Below are 15,937 nucleotides of genomic sequence, written 5' to 3' on the forward strand. Positions count from 1 at the left end.
CCTGCCGAGGGCCCGGGCCCCGAGGACCAGGGCTCTCCTGGCCCGCGCCGGCAGCGGCGGCGGCGGCGTCGTCGTCGGCGGCGGCGGCGTCGCAGACGGGCCCGGAGGCGGCGCGGCGGGTGGTGGTCGTGGCCGTGGCCGTGGTGGCGGCGGCAGCGGCGGCGGCAGGAGCCACAACTGGAGGGCCGGCGGCGGCGGCGGCGGGGCAGCTCCCCCGGACCCCGCGCGGGGTCGCCGGGGCAGGTGGCGTCCTGCGAGGAATGCGCGGAGGTGGCGGCGCCCTCTCCTTCGCCGTCCCCTCCTCGCGCCGGCGGATCCCGGCGGCGGCGGCGGCGGCGGCGCCTGCGGGCCGTGGAACTTGAGAATTTCGTGGCCAACACGTTGCTGCTGAAAGCTCGCCAAGGTGGGTGCACGGCGGGCGCCCGACTCCCACCCCACCCGGATCCTCCGAGGAGCCCGGATCCCCGCAGAGCCCCGCCCCACGGCCCGCCTGTCCTCGCTCTCGGGTCCCGCGGGTCGGCGAGGCGTCCGCTGCCCTGCACTTTCTCAGCACGCAGGACCCCAGGTATAGGTGGTCTGCGCCCAGTGCTCGTTAGCCTGAGCCTGCTGCGTGGACCTGCCGCCCCCCGCACGGTCCAGTGCGTCAGCGCCCGACGAGCAGTGTCCTACCCCGAGGACGGGGAGGCGGGAGCACCGAGCGAAGCCGGCAGAAAACGATCGTGCCTTTGTGGTCTGTGCCGCCCTGGGCGAGAGCGGTCCTGTAGTGTCTGCGTATCGGTATTTGGGCGCAGCGTCCTGATTCTATCTGGTCTGCGGCTTTGTGGTGTGTGGAGAGGAAATAGGTCAGGAGGAATTCGGAAAGGAAGCGGTTGGTTCAGCCCTTCCTCTCGGAGGTCGCTGGTAGCGTCCTGTGTTTCCCACGAGGCTGAAGAGCGGGAGTCGAGGCTGGAGAGCCGGTGACCAGCTGCCCACCTGCGGTTCTTCAGCCCCGGGCCTGATGCCGGCGATGGAGCAGGTGCTGCAGTCCTTGCGCTGCGTCCGCGATCCGTGCCCGCAGGACGGGCACAGTGGCCAGAACTCCGAATGGAAGACCACGGGGGTGGGGGGAAGGGGTTATGCGCAACATCCCAGGGCCGGGAAGGAGTGCTCCTGGTGACTCAGGGTGCTTTTGGCAAGCGCCAGTGAATTTCTCTTGTGATTGGAATAGCAAGTAACGTTTTGTGGAAGAAGTTAACCTGAAAGACAGCTCTTTTCAGATCTTTGGGGTTTGTTTCCTTTTGAATCCACCCCCCTTCCCATCTGTGTCCTAGGTGTCTTTCATGAGGAAAGGTGGGATCCCAAAGTGCCTGGTTCCTCAACCCACTGTAGCCCTTGGGTCAGAAACATTTGAAAGGAATTCTTGAAGTAACAGTGACTGGTGCCGAGAATTAGGTGCTCAAGTGAGGGTTTAAATGGAAGGATCCAGATTTAAGAAGTAGTGAACTTTTATTTTCTAAAGTGGCTTTTCTGTGAAGAATTGAGAATAGAGGGGCGCCTGGGTAGCTCAGTGGGTTAAAGCCTCTGCTTCAGTTCAGGTCATGATCTCAGGGTCCTGGGACGGAGGGTCACATCCGTCTCTCTGCTCAGTGGGGAGCCTGCTTCCCCCTCTCTCTGCCTGCCTCTCTGCCTACTTGTGATCTCTCTTTCTATCAAGTAAAATCTTAAAAGAAAAAAAGTTGAGAATAGAGATCTTCTCTTGAATTATTTTGGATAAAAGACTGAAGATGGGTGGGAAGAGAACAGGGTCTTATTTTTCTGTTAAGGTGGTGGGGTGACCTCAGCAGTAGGTTTCAGTGGAACATGTGATTGTGTCCAGTGTTTCTCACTTTGAACTCCAGGTTGGTCACAGAGATGAATCGTCCTTTGTGGAAATCGGCTCTGACCCAACCTCAGCCCGTTTTCTTTCCACTGTATCATCCTCTCTGGGTGTAGTGTACGAAGACAGGCTGTCAAGCAGATTTCTGTACAACGTTGTAGAGATTAGATGAGGAGGTAAAATGTAATTGCTTTCGAAGTGCTAAATACATAAAACGAGGGGCTCCTGGCTGACTCAGTCGGAAGAGCATGCTACTTACTCTTGGTCTCTGGGCTGTGAGTCCGAGCCCCACGTGAGATATAGAGATTACTTAAAGAAATACATAGAGTCAGTATTTCCTGTTATAAAGCCCAAGACTGCAGTGATCCATCCTTCCTTTTTTCCTTCTGTCCTTTTTTATTTTCTTTTTTAAGATTTTATTTCTTTATTTGATGGACAGAGATCACAGGCTGGCAGAGAGACAGGAGGAAGCAGGCTCCCTGCTGAGCAGAGAGCCCGATGTGGGGCTCGATCCCAGGACCCTGAGATCACGACATGAGCAGAAGGCAGAGGCTTAACCCTCTGAGCCACGCAGGCGCCCCTCTTTCTTTCTTTTTTAAAGATTTTCTTTATCCATTTGACACAGGGAGAGAGAGCACAAGCAGGGGCTGGGAAGAGGGAGAAGTAGGCTTCCCGAGGAGCAGAGAACCCGATGCGGGCCTCAGTTCCAGGACCCTGGGATCATGACCTGAGCCGAAGGCAGATGCTTAACAGACTGAGCCACCCAGGCAACCCAGCAGTGATACTTTCTAAAGAGTTTTAATTTTTGTTTCCTAAAGTATTAACGCATACTGGTGTGATCATTGTGAGGTCTGCCGTTTGTCAGCAGGGAATGTTTACTGCTATGTTCAGAAAGAGTTGTTACATCTGGGTGGTTAATGCTTAGATATGAGATATTAGATAATATGAGATATTAGAAAGATGAATATATGGTGAGTGTTGGTTATAACTTAGGGTTGTTCTCCCAAATTGAAACTTTATTTGCTTTAGCAGCTCATGCATGTTCCCTAGGAACTGTCTTCTTGGACCTCTCTGTTCATGGCTGGTTCCTCACTTAGTTTCTTTGGCTCATGTATTGGAAAATTAACATTTGAGAGGAGTGTACATAGTACAGCAGTTATATGTTGGCCTTGGGAATCACACTATTGATTTAATATTATGAGTGGGTCCACTCATTCTCTAGATTTATTGCAAATAAAATCAATCTCTCTGTTTTTGTTCTCAAACAGTAGGTATTTAAAACTGTTCCTCCTTTTCAGGAATGTTGGCAGATAATGCTGCATTGAAAAAGTTGTTTGTCACTTTGCCACGCACACTTTAAGGAAGTAGAAAATGATCCTACTGTTGATAAAACACAAAATCACTTTTTTTTTTAACATTTAGCATTTTTTCTTTCTTTCTTTCTTTTTTTTTTTTTTTTTGAAGATTTTATTTATTTATTTGACAGAGAGAGAGAGATCACAAATAGGCAGAGAGGCAGGGGGAGAGGGGAAGCAGACTCCCCGCTGAGCAGAGAGCCTGATGCCGGGCTCTATCCCAGGACCCTGAGATCATGACCTGAGCTGAAGGCAGAGGCTTTAACCCACTGAGCCACCCAGGCGCCCCTAGAATTTTTTCTTGTGTTACACCTTTGCTAAGCAATTTGTGACCTTTCATAGCTTTAAATGATAACCTTAAATTGTTTCACATCCTACTTCTTTTTGTTTTTTCCCCCTTTTTAAAGAGTATATTTATTTATTTGACAGATAGAGATCACAAGTAGGCAGACAGGCAGGCAGAGAGAGAGGAGGAAGCAGGCTCCCTGCTGAGCAGAGAGCCCGATGCAGGGCTTGATCCCAGAACCCTGAGATTATGACCTGAGCTGAAGGCAGGGGCTTGGCCCACTGAGCCACCCAGGTGCCCCTCACATCCTACTTCTGAGGAGACTTTCACTCTGTTTTGTCTCTCGGAAAAATTGACAGCATGAATGCAGAGGGGAGAATAAGGATGTGTACATCGAGTGTGGGTTTGGTCTTACATGTAGTATTTCTTTCAGATTTCAGCTGATGGTGTTTTTAGCAGTTGATTGGCATCTCCTGCATAGTTAATACATCTGGTATCATTCATACTGTCTCTTGCTGAGGCCTCCTCCCCAGAATTTTGGTTTTATGGGGTTTCTAGAAGTAGCTTACAAATCTTTTGATTCCGGAAGTATAGTAGCTAATATTTTTTGTTTTCCTTCATCATAACTTCATTTGATCCCACACCAAAGAGCTACTTAATACATTTTTGTTATTTAAAAAAATGAACACTTTTGTGTTCTTTGCACCTGTTCTTGTTTGCTGGCTATTCCAACCTTCAGTGCATCAGGTCCTCCTTGCTTTCTTCTTGTTCAATTCTTTCCACCCTTCCAGAATCTGGTTTATCTTTGTATCTTGGTCTGCTTCTCCCAGCTTGGAGAGTGTGTACTGTCTGCCCTCAGGGAATTTGGAACTTGGGGTTCAGAACATGGCATAGTCCGTGATTATCCAGCTAAATTGTAATCTGTGCATGCATGGACAAGGCATAGGTTTACTTTGATTTTTTATTCCTTTCAGTGCTGCCTAGCCATTTAAGCTGTACTTGGTAAAACCACTGGAGACTAAGGGGGTGATTTGTTATTTTGCTGAATTCAAGAAAGAAAAGGTGAAATTCATACTAAAAATGAAAGGATTGGCTGCATTTGGAGGGAATAAAGGATGTTCCAAGTTTGCTATAGAGCCTAGTGGTTGAAAAGGATAGCTAACATCAGTGCCCGTTTCCTCTGTCCAGGCAACACGCTAAATTCTTTATGGGCAATATCCCAGCCAGTCCTGTCCCTTCTTTCCTAACCTGTAACCTCCTCCTAACCTCTTCTAACTGGACTGACGATAATTCTACTTCTCAGTGTTAAGAGGATTGCATGGGATAATGTGGCACAGTGCTTGGTGCTCAGAAAGTGCTCAGTAGAATAGTTGTGGCTGTAGATTTTGTTGTTACATCCAGTGTCATGATGAAGAATTGGCACTTGAATATGAAGTTGTGTTAATTGACCTTGAACCTCATTCTTTGTCTCAGTCCATGCTTATTCTGGATTTCCCAAAAACATAGCTTTCCTGTTCCTGAATTCTCACTTTTGGGCGGTCCTTGTACCTCATTTAGCCTTAAGCTTTGTTATTTCTCATGTCCATTCCTGTCTGTCCTCATCTAGTGCGCACACACATCCCTGCACCCCCTCCCCCAGTGCCGTGGTTCTCTATAGCTCTTAAGTTGACTGAGGGACAGAATTTCCTCGCTGGTCTATTTCCAGACTTTGTTCTCCTTTGTCATCTCCAGTGCTGTTAGAACACTCTTTCTGAAACACAGATTTGTTCTCTTAATCTTCGGTTTAAAATGCAGCCGTAGACCTCCATTCCAGGATCCCCACAGGGTCCTCCCTGTCCTCGCACCCAATAGATGCTCTACAAATGCGGACCGTGACTGAGGACAAAAGAGCACATCTCAGGAATTCTTTCCGTACCGATGATAACCAGAAATTAAGGTTTCAAACTAAGCTGTCTTTTTATTATTTATTTATTTATTTAATTTTTTAAAAGATTTTATTTTATTTATTTGACAGAGAGATCACAGGTAGACAGAGAGGGGGAAGCAGGCTCCCTGCCGAGTAGAGAGCCCAATGCCGGCCTTGATCCCAGGACCCTGAGATCATGACCTGAGCCGAAAGCAGAGGATTAACCCACTGAGGCACCCAGGCACCCTAAACTGTCTTTTTAGTGGTCTGGAAATAGGGAACAAAAACTGAGATTTTATTCACCTTTGGAATGTCACTAGTGAGTGCTTTTTGTGTTATTTAAATTTAATATTTCTGTTTTTATTAAATCAGTATTAAAATGTAATTATATCTACAGTGCAACCTCTAGTTCCTCTTTCAGTATTTATTTTTTTATTTTTATTTTTTAAAGATTTATTTATTTATTTGACAGACAGAAATCACAAGGAGGCAGAGAGGCAGACAGAGAGAGGAGAAAGCAGGCTCCCCACCGAGTAGAGAGCCCGATGCGGGACTCGATCCCAGGACCCTGGGATCATGACCTGAGCCGAAGGCAGAGGCTTTAACCCACTGAGCCACCCAGGCGTCCCCTCTTTCAGTATTTACATGCTCATCACTAACAAAGACAGTGGGTTCAACCGTAACTAATTATGATGTTAGCAAAAAGCCAAACACATGTGTTTTGTGTTTTTTGTTTTTTAGAATGGAAACTGTTTGTTTTTACCAAATTGAAAGAGCATTCCTAGTTCAAAGAACACATGGCAGTACTATCTTTGTGGCCTCCCTTACTCCTGTGCTGCTTTGTCTCACTTCCTGGCAGAGACATTGTGGTTGAGCGTTTGCAGGGTAATCCTAGGTATTTTTTTGTGAGCATTTGTGTGTACTAGATTTGCCAGTTGGACAAGGCTGCTGAACTGGTTGCATCCCATACCACCACCCCCCACCCCACCGCCAACCTCTAGGAGCAGGTGTTCTTACCACTTTTACAGATGAGGGAAGCAGAAGTGACTTGCTGAAGGTCTCATTACTAGTTAATGGGAGCATCAGGGTTCAGCCCAGGTCTGTCTGGCCCCAAACACATGCTCTAACCAGTCATGTAATGCTGTCGAAACACTCCTCAGTTTGCTGCTTTTAATGAAAACAGGTTGATCTTTTGTCTTTAGCTTCTGGCATGAAATTAGCTTTCTAGATGTAGGAATGTCAAGTGGCTGGTTGGACCGCGTGAAAGCACAGTTGATAGAAGTTGGGACGTGGCGGGGAAGGTGGGGCCGTTGGATTCTCATCTGACAAGGAGAACTTTGGAGACATTGTCTGTGTTTGCACCCCGAGAACTGCAGAGCCAACAGCGTTGGGCATAGTTATATCAGGAGTCCATACAAGAGCCGAAAGTGATGGTGAAGCGTTTGGCATGGGGCAGAGCCTTCCTGAGGTCACTCTGGTTCTAGAAGGAAAGAATTTGGAGCCTCTCTGCTCCCTGTTTTGATTACATTTTCCTAGCATTCTCAGTGCTCTTTCCTTCCAGTGCTTCATTGGGTTAAACACAGCATGATCTCAAAAGGACAGCCTTCTCACGTCCCTTCATCAAGCTAGGAACAGAATTCATGACTGGTTCTGTTCTACTAATTAAAAAAAATTTTCCAAGGGATCCATAACTTTAAAAATCAGAGAATAGGGGCGCCTCGATGGCTCAGTGGGTTAAGCCTCTGCCTTCGGCTCAGGTCATGATCTCAGGGTCCTTGGATCAAGTCCCTTGTCGGGCTCTCTGCTCAGCAGGGAGCCTGCTTCCCTTCCTCTCTCTCTGCCTGCCTTTCTGCCTGCTTGTGATCTATGTCTGTCGAATAAATAAATAAAATCTTTAAAAAAAAAAATCAGAGAATAAAAGGTCTTCTGATGGAAAGTTCTAGCCTTCCTCATACTCCTTTTCTTCCTCTAAACTGAAAGTTTATCCCTTTGCTCACCCCGCCAATTCACATGTTGAAACCCAATTCCTGATGTGATGGTATTTGGAGGTGCTTAGTTCATGAAGGTAGAGCCCTCATACAAGGGATCAGTGCCCTTATAAAAGACACCCCACAGAGCTCCCTGGCCCCTTCGGCCACATGAGGACACATTGAGAAGATAGCCATCTGTGAACTGGGAAGATGCTGAGTCTGTGCACCTTGATCATGGACTTCCAGTCTCTAGAACTGTGAGAAAGAAGTGTTGTTTATAACCCCCCACTCCCCCCACCCATGTATGGTATTTTGTTACAGCAGCAGGAACAGACGAAGACCCCACTCCTCTCAGGTGCAGCTGCACTAATTCTTCCCATGACTTCTCTTGTCGTTACTTTGGCAGTTACTGTTGAATTTCTAAAGAATAGTGCTCGTCCATTTAGACTTCTATTAGCTTTATGCTGTTGGATGCAGACGTAGCTCCCTTAAACCAGCTCCTCCATCTTCTTTCTCCCTCATTCATGTAGTTAAATCACTGTTTTAAATTCCTGTATTGGTTATCTTTTTAACTTAAAAAATTATTGGAATTCTCAGACTCCAAGACGTTTGCTCAGAAGACATGAAGTGTTTTTTTTTTTTAAAGATTTTATTTATTTACTTGACAGAGAGAGATCACAAGCAGGCAGAGAGGCAGGCAGAGAGAGGAAAGGAAGCAGGCTCCCTGCAGAGCAGAGAGCCCGATGCGGGACTCCATCCCAGGACCCTGAGATCATTACCTGAGCCGAAGGCAGCGGCTTAACCCACTGAGCCACCCAGGCATCCTGAAGTGTTAATTTTACTGTTTATATTAGTCAGCTTGGACTGCCATAACAAAATAACACAGATTGGGTGGTTTAAGCAACAGAAATGGTTGGGGTTTTTGTTTTCGGTTTTGGTTTTGGTTTGTTTTTACAGTTCTGAAGGCTAAGAATCCAAGGTCAAGGTACCAGCATGACTGATTTCTGGTGAGGACTTTTCCTGGCTTATATAAGGCTGCCTTCTCCCTGCGTCCTCCCATAGCCTTTCCTCTTGTTTATGCTGAGAAACACAGATTTTTCTGGTGACTCCTCTTAAGAATTCACCTGTCACATTGGAGCCTTAGCTGGCTGACCATCTCATTTAACCCTAGTTACCTCTCTGAAGGCCCAGACTCCAATTATAGTTCATTGGGGTTAGGACTTCAGCGTGTGAATTTGGAGGTGAGAGTGGGGTGCTGGGGTACAAGTCAGTCTATAACACTGTTTTAATTTGCATTTTCCTAATTACCAGGGAAATTGAACATCTTTTTGTAATGGGGGTGATTCAACTTTCCTCTTTGTAAATTGCTTGTCATATCTTCTGCACAATGGGGGCAGAATATCTTACTGATTTCTAGCATCTTTTTATGTAATCTGGATACTCAGTATACATTGCACAAATCTCCTATTAGCTCACCTTAGTATTAGTATTAGTATCTCACCTTAGTACTAGTTTCCTATTGCTGCTCTAACAAGTTACCACAAACTAAATGGCCTGAAATAACACAGATTGTTTTGTTACAGTTCTGGAGGTCAGAAGTCTGAAATGGGTCTCGCTAAGCTAAAATCAAGATGTCAGAAGGGCTGTGTTCCTTTCTGGAGCTTCTAGGGAGAATGGTATCAGACAGAGAACTGGTTCTGAACTCAGGTCTGTCTGCTTGCTGTTCAAAAATTAATACTCTAAAGACAAGTGACAGTGAGAAAGGAAGGTCGCTTTAGTCAGGAAGCTGGCAACCTAGAAAGCAGGTGGACAGACGTTTCAAAAACTGTCTTCCCTGTCCAGGCCAAGCTGGAAGGATTTTAGAGGGGAAGGCATGGGAGAAGGGAGGGGGCTGCATGCAAAAGAAGCAGGTGGTTGGATGGTGAGTCCGATGTCGGGACCCTGAATAGACTTGCTGGCATCAGCAACAGCTGTTTTTTAAATGTGGTCAGGCCTCGTCTTCTGGGAAAGTTTGGTCCTTCACTCCTGAAGGCCAGTGGTTTGCAAATCTTAAGAGGATGGGTTTGCTGCAGACTGAGGGAGTTAGGTCAGCAAGCCGAGAGTGAGTAAGCTTGAAGCGAGTTCGCCCTTCAGACCGGTTGGAGCGCTATCACAATTTCATTTTGGAGGTTTTATGGGGGAATCCATTTTCTTGCCCTTTCCAGCTGCTGGAGGCCACCTGTGCCCCTTGACAATACCATGTGTAAGGGAGGATGTGGAGTAACTGCAGCCAGACTCTCACACAACGCCCATTGCAATGTGGAACTGGAGACCCCAGTAGTGTCTGATAAACACACCTGCCCTATGATCTGGTGATTCTCCTCCAGATGTCCCCAGTTCAACAGGCATAGGCTCACATTCGAGAATGTTTATCAGGGCCTTATTCATAACAGTCTCAGGCAGGAAACAGCCCAATCATTCCTCCCCAAGAGGATGGATAAAGCAGTACCTATACGTGTAATGCTGTGCAGCAGGAAAAAGAACTGATACATGCAAGAACATAGACAAATGTCGGGAGCATTAGGTTAAGGAAAAACTCAGAAGAGCGCGATCCTCAGTGAGTCCAGTGGTATGATGTGAAAGTAATCCATGATAATACAAATTGGAATGGTAATTGCCATTACCATGGGGTAATGGTAGAAGGGAGGGATTGACACCAAAGAGGCAGGAAGGAACTTTCTGGGGTGATGAAAATGTGTATGGGGGCACCTAGGTGGCTCAGTTGGTGAAGCATCTGCCTTCAACTCAGGTCATGATCTCAGGGTCCTGGGATGGAGCCCCAGTTGGGCTCTCTGCTCAGCAGCAGTCTGCTGTTCCCTCTCACTCTCCCTCTTTGCCCTCTCTGTCTCTCAAATAAATAAATAAAATCTATTAAAAAATTTTTTTTTAAATGTGTATTGATTGATCCAGCTGGTAATTATGCAGGTGTATATACATTTGCAACATTTCATTGAGTGATACTATTAAACTTGGTGCAATTATTGTGAAAATTGTGTCTGTTGAAAGTACTTCTTTAAGGAAAAACATTTTATAAGATAGGGCCTCTCTGTTCCTGAAAGATTTGGTAAACCTGGCCCACAAAACTGCCTGAGTTTGGAGTCTCCCCTGGCCCTCCCCAACCCTCCTGACTTGGAAGCAGGGATAGGGGTGGTTCTTTTTATTATCAGTTTAGTTTCTTTAATACTTACTGTGACCTTCCGTTTCTTGAGTTAGGTTTGGTAACTTGGGTTTTCTGAAAAAATTCTTCTCACCTAAGCTTCCAAATTTATTTGGAGTTAATGTTATTTGTAACACTTTCTATTTTTACAACTGCAACTGTGATCTTTTTAATTTGGAATATTATTTGTGTGGGTCTTTTAATTTTGTTAGGCTGGCAAAAGATTTTTGTTAATCACTTCAATGAACCAGAGTTTGGTTTCATATGCTCTTCTCAATTATGTTTGTCTTCTGTTTTATTAATTTCTGCTTGTATTGTATTCTTTATTTTGATTTGCCTCTAGCTGTCAAGTCGACTGCTTAACGCATACTTTTTAAACTTTCTTGTTTTAAAATAAATAAATTTAAGACTCTGACTTTTAAGTATTGTGTTAACAGCAACTCACAAGTTTCTTCATGTGGTTTTTTTAATCTCAGTTATGTTTAATGATTCTGATTGTGATTTCTTTGTTAAGCCTTGATTATTTGACTGTGATTTCTAAGAAATTATAAATTCATGGCACCTTTTTATTGGTGATTTAATGATAGATGATCAGAGGATATGGTCTTCATAATATCAGTATTTTGGTATTCATTGAAATATACTTTGTAAGCTGGTACTTGGTCAATTTTTATAAATGTTTATCTGTTCTTAGGAAGAATATGTGGTTTCTTTTGCTGGGTAAGACCCTGTACGATCGTCTTTTAGCTTAAGCTTACTATTGTTACTATATAAATAGACTCCATTTTTATTGTTTTTTTCTGTTTGATAATCAGTTTATGATAAAGTCTTGATGAAATCTCCCACTAAGGCAGTGGATATTTAAATTCATTTTCCCTGATTTGGTTGGTTTTTATTTCCAAGACACTGTTAAGTATTTACTAGTTACTGATTTCAGTTATCTTCTTGTTGGGTTATTGTTTTTTTAATTATTTATGTAAGGTGCATCTCTGTCCCCACCAGTGCATTTCAGTTTTCCTTAAGTTGTATTTTCATTGGACATGCCTATTTTTTTTTTTAAGATTTTATTTTATTTATTTATTTATGACAGAGAACACAAGTAGGCAGAGAGGCAGGCAGAGAAGAGAGAGAGAGAGAGGAAGGGAAGCAGGCTCCCTGCTGAGCAGAGCCTGATGCAGGGCTGGATCCCAGGACCCTGGGTTCATGACCTGAGCTGAAGGCGGAGGCTTTAACCCACTGAGCCACCCAGGCGCCCCTGGACATGCCTATTATTATACCTGCCTCTGTGTGTGTGTGTGTGTGTGTGTGTGTGTGTGTGTGTACACGTGCACTAATTTTTGCCGTTTTTCCCTCACCCTGCCTTTTGGTGTGTTTTTATAATGCTTTGGGTGTGTCTCGTAAATAACATGTATCTGGATTTTGATAGTTTCTCCAGTCTATAATCTCATTCTTCTATTTATTTAATTTTTTAAAAGATTTTATTTATTTGACAGAGAGATAGCACAAGTAGGCAGAGCAGCAGGCAGAGCAGCAGGCAGAGGGAGAGGGAGAAGCAGGCTCCCCACAGGGAGCCCAGTGTGGAGCTTGATCCCAGGACCCTGGGATCATGACCTGAGCCAAAATCAAGTGAGACACTTAACCAACGGAGCCACCTACTGCTCCTAGATGTCCCCCTTAAGGACAGTAATCATGTTGGGTTAGGACCTACCCGAATGATTTCATTTTAACTTGATTACCTTTGTATTATAAAGATCCTGTCTCCAAATACGATCATATTCTGAAGGGTGGGGATTAGCTGAAGGTCAGGACTCTAAAACATCATTTTTGAGGAGGTGCTAATTCAACCTATACCTTTAAAATAGATGAAGACAGCCTATAGAGGGGGACCTTCACACTTTTGGGACTTAAAAAGCTTTGACCCCACATCCGTCTGTACTTTTTGGGACACAATATACTACCCTAGTGGACTGTGCCTCTTGTTTTTGCCCCCCTCAGGCTTTAGGACAGTGGAGGGTCTTCTGTGTAAGTAGCCTGGGCCTTGCCAGCCACAGTTGATATTGGGTATGGTCCTATGACTAAATGTGTGTGCTCTTCCTTTTCTTGCCTGATTTCTTCCCTTCTGGTCTTCTGTCTTGAAATGGTATGGCGAGCACCACCCAGCTCATCTTGAGGCTGACTGCACCTGGATGGGGCAGCTCAGAAAATTGGAGCTGGACTTTGGTGTGATGTGTCGGTGGAGAATTTTGGAATCAAGGACTGCTTACTGAGGGGCAGGGCGGCTTCTCTGGCTCAGTAGCATGTTGCCCCCCCACCGAGCCTGCTGCTATGACGTGTAGTTTGTGTCCTCTCCCTATTTAACTGTTGAAGCTCTAATTACCAGTGTGATGGTATTTGGAGGTAGGGCCTTTGAAAGGTAATTATGGTTACATTAGGTCGTAAGGGTGGGCCCCTATGATGGAATTAATGACCCTATAAAAAGAAGGAGAGGCACCGATCTCTTTGTTCAAGTGCATGTATCAGGGAAAGGCCCGTGAGTACATAATGAGAAGATAGCCATCTACAAACCAGGAAGGGCCCTCATGTCACCGAATCTGCTGACACCCTGGTCTAGGAATTTCCAGCCTCCAGAACTCCGACAAATAAGTGTTTGTTGTTAGGTCACCCAGACTATGGTATTTTGTCATAGCAGTCCAAGGTGACTGAGACCCCAGTGGAGCAGTTCCCATTCTTCTGTCTCTCCTTCACCTTGTGATCTTCAGATCAAGCCAGGGAATCTTGTCTAGGGAGAAGGGAGCCTTTTGTATTGATAGCTCACCCACGTGGTTCATGGGATGTGTGCGTGCACTGTTGTGTTTAGTGAAATGTGGGTGAGGCCCTGTGTTTGGAGGTACATGGTGTGTGTGCAGTATTGCGTTTGTGTCATTTACTCTTTAAACAAGTAAGTTTTGAGTGAATTATGTGCTGGGTTCTGAGCTCTCACCTCTTCCACTTCATGAAAGCCACCCTTGTCAAGATCACCAGAGTCAGTTCTTAGTCCTCATCCTACTACACCTGTGGGATGCGCATGACATAGCTCATCATAGGGTCACCTCAGTCAGTATGTCCTTCTAGACCAGCACCCTCCAAGGTTTTCTGCTGTTTCAGTGCTTGTCCTTAGACTACTTGACTGATTGCCTCTCATTTGCTAGACCTCTTCATATTGAAATCCTCCCAAGGCTCAGTCCGTGGAGTCTCACTCCCTTATGATCTTATCCAGTAACATGTTTTGGAGCAGGCTGCTGTCTCTCAAATTGAGATCTGCAGACTGGACCTTTTCATTGAACTGCTGCTCATTCTCCACTTGCCCACTTAACATTGCTACTTGGTAACCATCTGCGTGCATGCATGAATGCACAAATGTACACACACTCAGTCAAAACTAACTATTAACACTCAACCTGCCCCTATTTTTTTCTTTTTGCATCTCAGTTAATACTCAGGACAAAAATTTTAAAGTTGACTTTTAATTCCTTATATCCCACATCCAATCCTTGGGCAAATATTTTTAGATCTTCCTTCAAAATGCAAAGAATCTTAACCTCTCACCGCCTTCAGCATAGCTCAAGCCATTAACCCCTCTCGTTTGGAAGACCACAATTGGCTGATACTTGGTCTCAGCTTCTGCCTTTCTGACCCTACAGTCTCTTCTCAACACCCCAGCCAGAATGATCCTATTAAAATTAAAGTCGAGGTGTCAGCCCTCTCCAAACCCTCACCATGGCCTCCTAGACCAATCAGAGTAAAAGGAGGAATGTTGGAATTATCAGGCCAGGAATTTTTAAAAACTGTGATTAGTATCCTCAGGGCTTTAATGGAAAAAGTTAGAAAACATGCAAAACACAGATGGATAATGTTAAAGAGAGAGATGGTAATTCTAAAGAAGAATCAAAAGAAATGCTAGGGGTGAGAAGAACCAAAAAAATAACAAATGAATCCCTTTGATGGCCTCATAAACTGACTGAAAGAATCTCTGAGCTTGAGAATATGACAGAATATCTAAAACTGGAAAGCAAGGAGAAAAAAAGACTGAAAAAATCACAACAGAATATCCAAAAACTGGCACAACCATTCAAGGCGTAATACACGTGTAATGGGAATGCCAGAGGAGCAGAAAGAAAGAAAGGAACAGATGATATATTTGAAGTAATAATGACTGAGACTTTACCCCAATTAATGTTAGACATCAAGCCACAGATGAAGCTCAGGAAATATGAAACAGGATAAATGTCAAAAGAATGATTCCCAGGAGGAACATCTGGGTGGCTTAGGCAGTTAAGCATCTGCCTTCACCTCAGGTCATGATCCTGGGGTCCTGAGATGAAGCCCTGCATTGGGCTCCTTGCTTGGTGAGGAGCCTGCTTTTCCCTCTCCCTCTGCGTTTCCCCCCAACTCATGCATATGCGTGTGCGCACCATGCACTTGCTCTCTCCAAATAAAATCTTTAAAAATGACGCTTAGGAATATCATCTTCAAACTTTAGGAAGTCAAAGATAAAAAGTCTTAAAAGAAGCCACAGATAAAAACACTTTGCCTATACAGGAACAAAGGTAAGAATTATATCTGATTTCTTCTCAGAACCTATGCAAGGAAGAAGACGGAAGTGAAACATTTAAAGTATTGGAAGAAAAACCCACCAACCTAGAATTCTGTATCCTATGAAATTACCCTCCAAAAGAGAAGAAATGAAGAGTTTCTCAGACAAACCAAAACTGAGGGAATTTGTTGCTAGTAGATCTGCCTTGCAAGAAACTAAAAAAAATTGTTCATAGAGAAAGAAAATTATATATTCAGAAACTTTGATCTACATAAAGAAAGGAAGAGCATCAGAGAATGAATATGTGATGGTAAAATGAAGATTTGTTTTTCTTAATCTATTAGCTGTTAGATAAAAAATAACACATTTACACATAGAGACACATATATAAAAATGATATACTATGTATAAATGAAATGAATGTCTCTTTATGTCCGCAGTGGTACAAGGGATAGGAGGGGAATTAGGAATATTTTTTTATTTATAAGGTACTCATACTACCTATGAAGTGGTATAATTTTCTTTGAAAGGGAACTTGGATTAGTTGTAAATGTATGTTGCCACTAAAAATAGTTTAGGGGAGCCTGAGTGACTCAGTTGGTTGGACATCTGCCTTTGGCTGGGGTCGTGATCCCAGAGTCCTAGGATTGAGCCCTGCAAAGGGTTCTCAGGATGCTCAGTGGACAGTCTGCTTCTCTTCCCACTCCCCCTGGTCATGTTTTCTTTTTCTTTTTCTCTCTCATTCTCTCAAAATCCTTAAAAAGATAAACAGTTTAAAAAGAAGTATAATTGATAT

General features: G+C 44.5%; 1 protein-coding gene across 3 annotated transcripts in view; it reads left to right on the forward strand.

The window, feature by feature from the left end:
* Positions 1-58: 58 nt before the first annotated feature.
* GRK4 (G protein-coupled receptor kinase 4) overlaps positions 59-15,937 on the forward strand; it is a 111,887-nt gene continuing 96,008 nt past the window's right edge. For 2 of the 3 annotated variants that reach the window (XM_032333653.1, XM_032333654.1), the window contains exon 1: positions 59-403. The gene's annotated coding sequence lies outside the window, so the exon portion shown is untranslated. The remainder of the gene's footprint in view (positions 404-15,937) is intronic. The other variant, XM_032333655.1, reaches the window with a different exon arrangement.

The sequence above is a fragment of the Mustela erminea genome, chromosome 2 (genome assembly GCF_009829155.1).
Source record: "Mustela erminea isolate mMusErm1 chromosome 2, mMusErm1.Pri, whole genome shotgun sequence".
Classification (NCBI taxonomy): Eukaryota; Metazoa; Chordata; class Mammalia; order Carnivora; family Mustelidae; genus Mustela; species Mustela erminea.